This window comes from Arachis hypogaea, chromosome 14 (assembly GCF_003086295.3).
Source record: "Arachis hypogaea cultivar Tifrunner chromosome 14, arahy.Tifrunner.gnm2.J5K5, whole genome shotgun sequence".
Taxonomy (NCBI): domain Eukaryota; kingdom Viridiplantae; phylum Streptophyta; class Magnoliopsida; order Fabales; family Fabaceae; genus Arachis; species Arachis hypogaea.
In genome coordinates, this window is record NC_092049.1 from 12,098,103 (window position 1) to 12,109,712 (window position 11,610).

Genomic DNA, 11,610 nt, shown 5'->3' on the forward strand with positions numbered 1-11,610 from the left:
GACTCTCCCATAAGGACGATATCATCGGCAAAAAGCATGCACCATGGCACAAGCTCTTGGATGTGCTCTGTGAGTACTTCCAAGACTAATGTGAAAAGGTATGGACTTAAGGATGATCCCTGGTGTAATCCTATACCAATAGGGAATTCCTCTGTCACACCACCTTGGGTCTTCACACTAGTTGTGGCCCCATCATACATGTCTTTAATTGCCCGAATATATGCGATCCTTACTCTCCTCTTTTCTAAAACCTTCCATAAGACCTCCCTTGGTACCCTATCATACGCTTTTTCCAAATCAATAAACACCATATGTAGATCCCTTTTATTACTACGATACCTCTCCATCATCCTTCTTAATATGTATATCGCTTCAGTGGTAGATCTGCCTGGCATAAATCCAAATTGGTTCTCTGTTACTTGTGTCTCTTTTCTCAAACTCCGTTCTATCACCCTTTCCCACAACTTCATAGTATGACTCATAAGCTTAATCCCTCTATAGTTTTCGCAACTTTGTATATCCCCCTTATTCTTGTAGATAGGTTAACCCGGTCATAATTAAAAAAATATAAAATTATATAAAATTAAAATAATATCTTATAACTTAAAATACAAGTCTTTACAAACATTAATAATCTAATATCAATGTTTAAACATAACTAATGATCTAAAAAAGATAATAAAGTGGTTTCTAGTATAAAATATGTTCTCAATTTAAATCAACAAGGACGAACGAAGAATACAATCGGTAAATCAAGTCCAAGGAGTTACTGATGATGCTTGTTCTTGAGATGGTGGCGTTTCTAATGGTGTTTGAGATGAAGACATTTTTAAAATTCTAGCAAAAGAAATAAAAGATTTTCAACAACAAAAAATTTACCTAAATAAGTTTTTAAGCAACACAGCAACAACCACCAAAGTATTCAATTCAAAGTTTCAAACATTATCATCCAGCAACAATATTCAAGTATTAAACTAAAATATTATCCAACAAGCAACTCTGTTATCCAGCAAGTATTCAAATTTTCTCAAGTTCACCAACTCTAAAACCAAATACAACAGCAACATTAACCAGATTCAATAACAATTCTAAGCTTCTAACTCAAATTTTTTTCATTTCAACAACTCAAACCAAATATATCAGCAACATTAACAGACTCAATAACAATTCTAAGTTTCTAATTCTCTCCAGTTCAACAACTCTAAAACCAAATACAACAGTAATAACCACCAGATTCAATAACAATTCTAAGTTTCTAACTCAAATTTTCTCAAGTTCACCAACTCTGAAACCAAATACAACAGCAACATTAACCAGATTCAATAACAATTCTAAGTTTCTAACTCAAATTTTCTCAAGTTCACCAACTCTAAAACCAAATACAACAGCAACATTAACCAGATTCAATAACAATTCTAAGTTTCTAACTCAAATTTTTTCCATTTCAACAACTCAAACCAAATATATCAGCAACATTAACCAGACTCAATAACAATTCTAAGTTTCTAATTCTCTCCAGTTCAACAACTCTAAAACCAAATACAACAGTAATAACCACCAGATTCAACATCAATTCTAGTGAAAGAACAGAGTAGAAAACTTGAAGGGAGCTCACCTGATTGACGGGTTCCAACACCGTGACTGCCGCGACACAAGATGATGACCACCACCACTGGAGGGAGCAGCTGTTGCTTGACTGGTTCCGTCTGCTTCTGCCGCCGACGAACAGAACGCAGGGGCACGGGACGGCGACGGTGACTGAGGTGAGGGGACAAGATGAGAGACTGAGAGAGCGACGAAGTGAGGCTGTGAGAGACTGAGAGTGACGACTGTCGAGCTGAGGGGAGAGATGAGAGAGCGACGAGGTCAAGGTGAGGCGAAGGAGCCAGCGAGTGAGACGGAGAGAGCATAGACCACAGAGGCGAGGCTGGAGCTTGGCTGGGTGAGGGGGGCTTCCACCGTTCCACACTTCCACTCACATTCAGAGTCTCAGATTTTGCATTTGGGCATTAGGGTTTCGTTGAAAGGGAAAAGAGAAGTGGGGGTGTGTTAGACGCCATTTCAGGTTTAAAAAAAAAAACCGGACCGGGTCAAATTAACTGGACCGAAACACTGGGTTTCATGAAAACCCGTCGGGTCGAATTCGGTTTCATCGGGGCCATTACATATCCGGTTCAACGAGTGGCTCGATCTGGCCAAATGACCGGATGACTGGGTTTTCGGTCGAGCCGAGTCTGATAACTATGAGAAAAATAAATTAATTGTTATAAAATAACTAAATAAGGAAGATAAAATAAAGAAATATAAATGAAAGACTCTAATATTAATATTCACTAATATTAATATCATCCTACCATAATAACTATGATTTATATATTAATACTATATTTGTAATATGAAGAGAAAGAAAAGCTTCGTAGAGAGAAAAGAAATGTTTTTTATTGATGTGTCCATATCATGTACTGAGGTTGTCTATTTATACATGCAAGGAGGCTATTATTTTCAACTATCATTAAATGTAAGGACTTTGATAATGTAGCCATTCAGCATGGAAAAGATGATCTGCTCATGGTCATCCATTTTCATCCTTATCGCAACACTCCCCTTGGATGACCATTAAGGATTATTGCCTCGTTAAAACCTTACTAAAGAAAAACCCAGTGGAAAAAAACCTTAGTGAAGGAAAAAGAGTACAATATCCTTTAGTGATGGGGACTGCCTCATTAAAAACCTTGTCAAGAAAAACCCAATGGGAAAAAACCTGACCAAGGAAAAAAGAGTACAGTCTCCCCCTCTTGCCGACATCAAATCAGTACAGTCTCGAAATTGGCGCATCACAATCTCATGTACCAATCTTTCAAAGGAGGATTTTGGGAGTGACTTTGTAAATAAATCTGCCAGATTATCACTTGAGCGAATCTGTTGGATATCAATTGTTCCTTGATTTTGAAGATCATGAGTGAAGAAGAATTTGGGAGAAATATGCTTTGTTCTATCACCTTTGATGTATCCGCCTTTAAGTTGAGCAATGCATGCTGTATTATCTTCAAATAGGACAGTTGGAGCTATCTTATGATTAATCAATCCACATGATGACAGAATATATTGAATCAGGCTTCTCAGCCAAAAACACTCGTGACTAGCTTCATGAATTGCTAGTATTTCAGCATGATTAGATGAGGTTGCTGCTATCGTCTGTTTCGTGGACCTCCATGATATAGTTGTACCACCATATGTGAACAGGTATCCTGTTTGAGATCTCCCTTTATGTGGATCAGACAAGTATCCGGCATCTGCATAGCCAACTAGTTGTGACTTGGATCCATAGGGATAAAACAATCCCATATCAACCGTTCCATGAAGATATCGAAAAATTTGTTTGATTCCACTCCAATGTCTTCTGGTTGGAGAGGAACTATATCTTGCTAGTAAATTCACAGCAAATGATATATCGGGTCTTGTATAATTAGCAAGATACATTAGCGCTCCAATGGCACTAAGATATGGTACTTCAGGACCAAGGATATCTTCATTTTCTTCTTTAGGACGGAATTGATCTTTTTCCACATCTAAAGATCTTACAATCATTGGGGTACTTTATGGATGCGACTTATCCATATAAAATCTCTTTAAGATCTTTTCTGTGTATGTTGTTTGATGAATAAAGATCCCATTTTTCTTATGCTCGATCTGCAGGTCGAGATAAAATTTAGTCTTTCCAAGATCTTTCATCTCAAACTCTTCTTTTAGAATTTTTATAATTGTTGGAATCTCTTCAGGAGTCCCAATGATATTTAAATCATCAACGTACACAGCAATTATAATGAATCCAAATGCAAATTTCTTTATGAAAACACATGGACAGATATCATCATTCTTGAATCCATTTTTGGCCAGATACTTAGTAAGACGATTATACCATATTCGTCCAGATTGCTTCAGACCATATAAAGATCTTTGCAATTTGACTGAGTATAACCTTTACGAATATTTATTGGATGGTTTAGATATCTTTAGTCCTTCAGGGACTTTCATATAGATATCCCGATCTAATGAGGCATATAAATAGGCTGTTACCACATCCATTAAATGCATATGCAGTTTATGATATGCAGATAAACTGACCAAATAATGCAATGTTATCGCATCCACTACAGGGGAATACGTTTCTTCATAATCTATACCGGGCCTTTGTGAAAAACCTTGTGCCACAAGTCGGGCTTTGTAGCGCACAACTTCATTTTTCTCATTTCGTTTTCTCACAAATACCCATCGGTATCCAACAGGTTTTACATCTTCAGGTGTATGGACTACAGATCCAAAGACTTCACATTTTGCAAGTGAGTCTAATTCAGCCTTCATGGCTTCTTTCCATTTTGGCCAATCATTCCTTTGTCGACATTCTTCAACTGATCTTGGCTCAAGATCCTTACTTTCATGCATGATATTTAATGCCACATTATATGCAAATATTTCATTGACAATTGTCTTATTTTGGTCTCATTTCTCTCCTGTAAAGACATAATTTATTGAGATCTCATCATTTTCACAATTTTCAGGTACCTGAACGTCTTCTGGCGTTAACACTATATCAGAATTTTGGACAACTGCAGGTGTCTTTACTATGTCTTTTTCAACAGGAATCGTATTTACCTCTTTTCTCTTTCGAGAATTTTTATCTTTGGAACCGACAGGCCTGCCACGCTTCTGGCGTGTATTTGCTTCAGTTGCTGCTTGTCCTACTGGGACATCAATTCGAATTGGGGCATTTTTCGCTGGTATATACGACTTGGTTATCCTCTTTGTATCGGAAAATGCATCAGGTAATTCATTTGTTATTCTTTGCAAATGTATAATCTTTTGAACTTCTAGTTCACATTGCCCTGATCGAGGATCTAAATGCATCAACGATGATGCATTCCAATTAAGTTCCTTTTCAGGAAGCTTATTCTCTCCCCCTAATGTTAGAAAATTTGATTCATCAAAATGACAATCCGCAAACTGGGCTTTAAACACATCTCCAGTTTGTATCTCAAGATACCTCACTATAGAGGAAGAATCATATCTAACATATATCCCCAATTTTCTTTGGGGTCCCATTTTGGTGCGATTAGGTGGTGCAATGGGAACATATATCGCACACCCAAATATTCTTAAATGAGAGACATTTGGCTGTTGGCCAAAAGCTAATTGCATAAGAGAGAAGTGATAGTAACTCGTTGGCCTCAAACAAATAAGTGCTGCGGCATGTAAAATAGCATGCCCCAAACCGAGGTTGGGAGATTTGTTCTCATAAGCAAGGGTCTAGCAATTAATTGGAGGTGTTTAATAAGCGATTCTGCTAACCCATTTTGTGTGTGAACATAAGCTACTGGATGTTCAACACTTATTCCATTAGCCATACAATAAGCATCAAAAGCTTGGGAAGTAAATTCACCAGCATTATCAAGACGAATTGCTTTGATTGGATTTTCTGGAAATTGTGCTTTTAATCGAATAATTTGAGCCAGTAATCTCGCAAATGCCAGGTTGCGAGAAGATAATAAGCACACATGTGACCATCTCGAAGATGCGTCTATCAGGACCATAAAATATCTAAAAGATCCACATGGTGGATGAATAGGTCCACATATATCACCTTGAATCATTTCTAGGAATTCAGGAGACTCAAATCCAATCTTTACTGGTGATGGCCTTAAAATTAACTTCCCTTGAGAACATGCAGCACAACAAAATTCACTAGTTTTAAGAATCTTCTGGTTCTTTAGTGAATGTCCATGAGAGTTTTCAATGATTCTCCTCATCATGGTTGTTCCCGGATGACCCAATCTATCATGCCAAGTTATGAATTCATTTGGGCTAGTAAACTTCTGGTTTACAGTGGCATGTGATTCAATTGTACTAATCTTGGTATAATATAACCCAGATGAAAGTGAGGGCAATTTTTCTAATATAACTTTCTTATCTAAATCATGAGTTGTGATACATAAATACTCATGATTTTCCTCATTCATTGTCTCAATATGATATCCATTTCGGCGAATATCTTTGAAACTCAACAAGTTTCTTAGAGACTTGGTAGACAATAGTGCATTATTTATTATGAATTTTGTTCCTCCGGGAAACAAAATTATAGCTCTTCTGGAGCCTTCAATCACATTGCCTGAGCCAATAATAGTATTAACATACTCTTCTTTTGGCACAAGATGGATAAAATATATAATACTTTTAAGAATAGTGTGCAAACTTGCACTATCCGCAAGGCAAATATCTTCAGAATATGTCTTTACAATTTTTCTTCAAAAAAAAAAACAGATAATAATAATAATAAAATGAGCAAAAGTACATGCACAGTAAAAATTATTCACATGAATACTTAACAAACACATACACATATCAAACTATTCCATCATTGATCAAATAGCCAATATTTCCTTCAAAATCCTTAAAGAAATTAGATACATTATAATGAGTGGTGGAATTTTCATCATTTGAAACAAAATTTGTTTCCTTTCCTTTGTCATCTTTTTTCAAGGATGCTTGATAAAGATCAACTAGGTGCCTTGGGGTACAACAGGTACGTGACCAATGGACCTTTCCACCACAACGGAAGCATTTATCCTCAATTGATTTACTTTGCCCATTGTTTCTTTCTTTATCCCACTTCTGGTGAGATCTTCTGTTTTGAACATAATTCCTTTTCCTTCCATGATTTTTTTTGTTATTAAAACCTTGTCATTTACCTCTTCTGGAGTTATAATTTGCCGCATTTGCTTCAGGAAATGAGGCGGCGCCAGCTGAGCGCGCTTCATGATTTCTTAAGAGCAACTCATTGTTGGCGTTCAGTAACAAGAAAGCAAGAAATTAACTAAGAACATTTTTAAATTCTTTTTCTCGATACTGCTGCTGCAGGAACACAATCGAGGTATGGAAGGTCGAAAAAATTTTCTCTAACATATCGGGCTTGAGGAAGTATCACTGTCTTTTGATGATTGTATCTTTCTTCAAGGCCTTTCCACAGATCTGCAAGATCTTTTAATGTGGGATATTCATTTTTCAATCATATGTCAACATGACGACGAAGAAAAATCATGGCTTTGGCTTTATCCTTCTGGGATGCATTATTTTCAGCCTTAATGGTATCTTCAAAATCCATTAAATCAAGATGGATTTTAACATCTAGTATCCATGATAAATAATTATTTCCAGATATATCAAGAGCATTAAATTCAAGATGAGAGAGCTTCAACATAATAAAAATTTGTTACCTGAGTCTTCCTAAAAATTTGATCAGAGTCTCATGCTGATAACGTGTTATAAAATAACTAAATAAGGAAGATAAAATAAAGAAATATAAATGAAAGACTCTAGTATTAATATTCACTAATATTAATATCATCCTACCATAATAACTTTGATTTATATATTAATACTATATTTGTAATATGAAGAGAAAGAAAAACTTCGTAGAGAGAGAAGAAATGCTTTTTATTGATGTGTCCATATCATGTATTGAGGTTGTCTATTTATACATGCAAGGAGGCTATTATTTTCAACTATCATTAAATGTAAGGATTTTGATAATGTAGCCATTCAGCATGGAAAAGATAATCTGCTCATGGTCATCCATTTTCATCCTTATCGCAACATTAATCTCTTATTTTTACATTCTAATTTATCATTATAATTTAGTATCAAATAATTTGAGATATCGTCCTTTTTTTCTTTTTCTACTTTTAATTAAATGTCTAAAATATGTACTTTTAGGTTTTGGACACATTTATAGAGATTGGATATTTGGATAAAACTTTTCCATTTACTTTCTGATCTTTTTGTTGGACCCAATAAACATGCTTTCAGAATTTGGGTCCTTTCTTGGACTTGGTCCATAAATAAAATTCAATTTAATAAAGATTGAAGATTGATAATTACCAAAAAAAAAAGATTGAAGATTGGTTTCTTTTGTCCAAAATTAAAAGGATTAATTAACCAATTTTCAACAGATGAAAGTATCTTGCCAAACAAGGTTATCGAAACTTTTAGTATATATAAGAATTGATGAATTATGGTGTTTCTTTCATTTATTTTCTACTGTGTTAATTCGTTGAATTATTTACATAGGTATACATAGAAAATAGAGTAAATAGCCATTTTTGTTCATGAATTATTCGAACATTGACGAAATTGATCATAAAAAATTAAAACTAAAGTTATATCCATACAAGATAAGTTTTGCTCGATAAAAATAATCAATAATTAAATTTTTTTATAATTCCATAGATATCCTCTCTCTACCCTAAATTGATTCATCTACTTTTTTTCTTGCGATTCACTCGTAGATTCTGTCATTTCTTCCCTGCTGCAACCGCCACCGCATCTGCAGCTATCTCTGAATCAACTGCCGCCACCTCTCCATCAAAATCCTTGCTAGCCCCCGCCCTCGACAAACTCAAATCGGAGCGCAATCCCGACAAGTTCTTTCACCTCTTCAACGCCAATGCCACCAACTAGGGATGCAGGAGTACCCGACCAGCCCCTACCCGGTCGAGGCGAGTAATAACCCGCACCTGGTGCGGGGGAGGGTTTTCATCTGGACGGGTGCACCAACGGGGCGAGGCCAGGCCGGGATCAGGGTGAACCCGCCCGTACCCATCCTAGAGTATATATATAAATATATAAAAATTAATAAATATATACATAACTTTTGTGTGTTGTGCCTACGGTTTTAGTTTCAGTGTTTCACTCAATCACTTTTCAATTTGAAAATCAAACCCTAATCTTCTTCTCCAATGAGTGAGACACTGAGAGTAGGGAGAGCATCGAGCTTCTTCTCCAACACCTACCCGTACCGATCGTCGTCCTTTGTCTGTGAGAGCAGAGCTTTGCCGTTGTCATCCGTCTGTGAGAGCAAAGCTTCGCACCTTCGCTGCCGTCCTCGTCTGAGAGTAGTTTGCCGCCATCCTCTATCTGAGAGGAGAGCTTCACCATCGTCCTCGTCTGAGATCTGAGCTTCGCCGCCATCCTTGTCTGAGATCTGAGCTTCGCCGCCATCTTCCGTTCTTCGTTGTAAGCCCGTCGCTGTCCTCCATTCTTCACTTTGTGCCCGTCGTTGTAGTTGTGAACCTATTGTCGTCGTTGCGTCCTGAGAAACACTGAATCTCTAAGTTCTTCTCTGTCTCTCTCTCTCTCTCTCTCTCTCCCCCCATTGTGAATTTGCATCTATGACTCTGGATCTTTGTAACTCTGTAACTGTAACTTATGTTAGAAAGAGTAATATATTTGCTCTAGAACTCATAATCTATAACTCTAAAACTCTGTTATTCATATATTTGCTTATCTTTTATTTTATCATCATTTACTCTGAAATTTTATAATTCTGTACTTGTAACTGGAATTTATGTTAAAAAGAGTAATATGCAGCTAATTTTTTTGATGTAGGTGTTTTAAAATTATTTCATGGCTAGTAATGCTAGAGAAGACACACAAAACAACAGTGTTGCTCCTAATGATAATGAAATTGAAGTTCAAAGTAATGCTAATCTAACTTCAGAAATTCCATAAACAACAGATAATGTCTTAACTCGCAAAGGACCAACTCCTATTGAAGGTGACAATAAGGCTCATGTTAAGAGTGCTTATTGGGAGTATTTTGATCGATCGTTTGAAAGTTGAAGGTAAATGGAAGGCAAAATGCAAGTTTTGCAAGAGTGTTCTTAATGAAAATCTGAGGAATATAATGGTACCAAGTCATTGAAGAACCATGTGGATTCATATTGTAAGAGAATAAAAGTGGCCAACTCTAGGCAATCATCAATTGTTGAATCATTGTCAAAACAAGCACAAATGCAAAAAGTGAATGAAGATGACTTTGTGTTTGATCCTTCATGCACAAGAAAGTGTGTCGCTGAAATGATTGTCTTATATGAGTATCCTATGAGTTGTGTGGACCACCATGGATTGAGGCGAACGTTTGCTTCAATGCAACCAATATTTAAAATGCCTAGTCAAAACACAGTCAGAAAAGACATATTGAAGATGTATGGCGACGAGAAGCTAAGTTAACTCTTCAACTAGATAAAAATGATAGTAGAGTTGCAATAATTAGCAACATGTGGACTTTCAATCAAGAAAATGGATACATGGTTGTCACGACTCACTATATTGATAGTTCATGGAAGTTGCATATACGCCTGTTGAGGTACTTTAAATATTTTATAAACTTTTATACATTGTGTTTTCTTTATATGTTGAGTTTTGTTAATTTAAAATGCATGCATGTGTGTTAATATTTTCAGCTTTTGTTATGTTCCTTGTCCCCATACAAGTGAAGTTCTCACTCAAACGTTGATGAAAATATTGTTAGAATAGAATATTGATAGAAAATTATCCACTATTACATTGGGTAACTATTCTATTAATGATGCTATGATAGATGAACTGCTGGGGCGTTTAGATTCTTCATTCTTGATATTGGGGGTAAATTGTTACATATGCGTTGTTGTGCTCATATATTGAATTTGATTGTGAAGGATAGTTTAAGTATAGTTAAGGAAAGTATAGAAAAGATTCGTAGTAGTGTATTGTATTGGACTGCAACATAGAAAAGGAATGAAACTTTTGTGAGTTTGTGTGCTAAAACAGCGATTCCATTTACTAAAAAGTTAGTTCTTGATTGTCCGACTAAATGGAACTCAACTTATTTGATGTTAGAAACTGTTTCGTTGTATAAAGCTATCTTTCCTAGGTTAAGGCAGAAGGAACCCCAATATAAAACTATGCCAAGTAATGAGGAGTGGAAACTTGCGAAGAAAATATGTGATAGATTGAAGTTGTTTTATGATGCTACTCAACTGTTTTCTAGGTCTAAATTTTGACTTCTAATCTTTATTTTACTCTAGTTTGTAAAATAAAAGTGCGTGTCATTGAATGAATAAAAAATTTCTACTAATCCACTAATTGCTAATATGGCATCTAGAATGAAGAAAAAATTTGAAAAGTATTGGGATGAAATTCATGGCCTTATGGGTGTTGCTGCTGTTTTAGATCCTAGGTACAAGATGGTTGGGGTTGAGTTTCAATTTTAAAAAAATGTATCCAGATCCAACAGAATATTTCAAGCATGTTGATACATTTCATCAATTGTGTAATGAGTTGGTTAATGAATACACTAAAAAATTGGGGTGTTCATGGATCGGCTCGTATCCGCAGATCCGCGGTAAATATACGCATCCGATCCAAAAATTGCGGATACGATCCGATCCGCAAATTGATCGGATCGCGGATATCTGCTCTACATCTGCGGATCCGCACAATATATATTTATTTGTTTGGTATGTTTTAGTTAGTAATTATTATTCTTATATTGTATTATTTTATTTTTGTTATTTAGAAAAAATTTGATTAAAAATATTTTAGGAATAAATAAGTTTAAAAGTGTGAAAGAAATATTTTTATTGAATTTTTTACATAGAAATATGATTAGAAAGAGAAGGTTCAATTATGCGGATATATATGATATCCGATATCCGATCCGACACTGAAAAACGCGGATATCATATCCGATCCGATCCGCGTACACCCCTACTCAAAAAATAAGTTCTGATGTTTTAC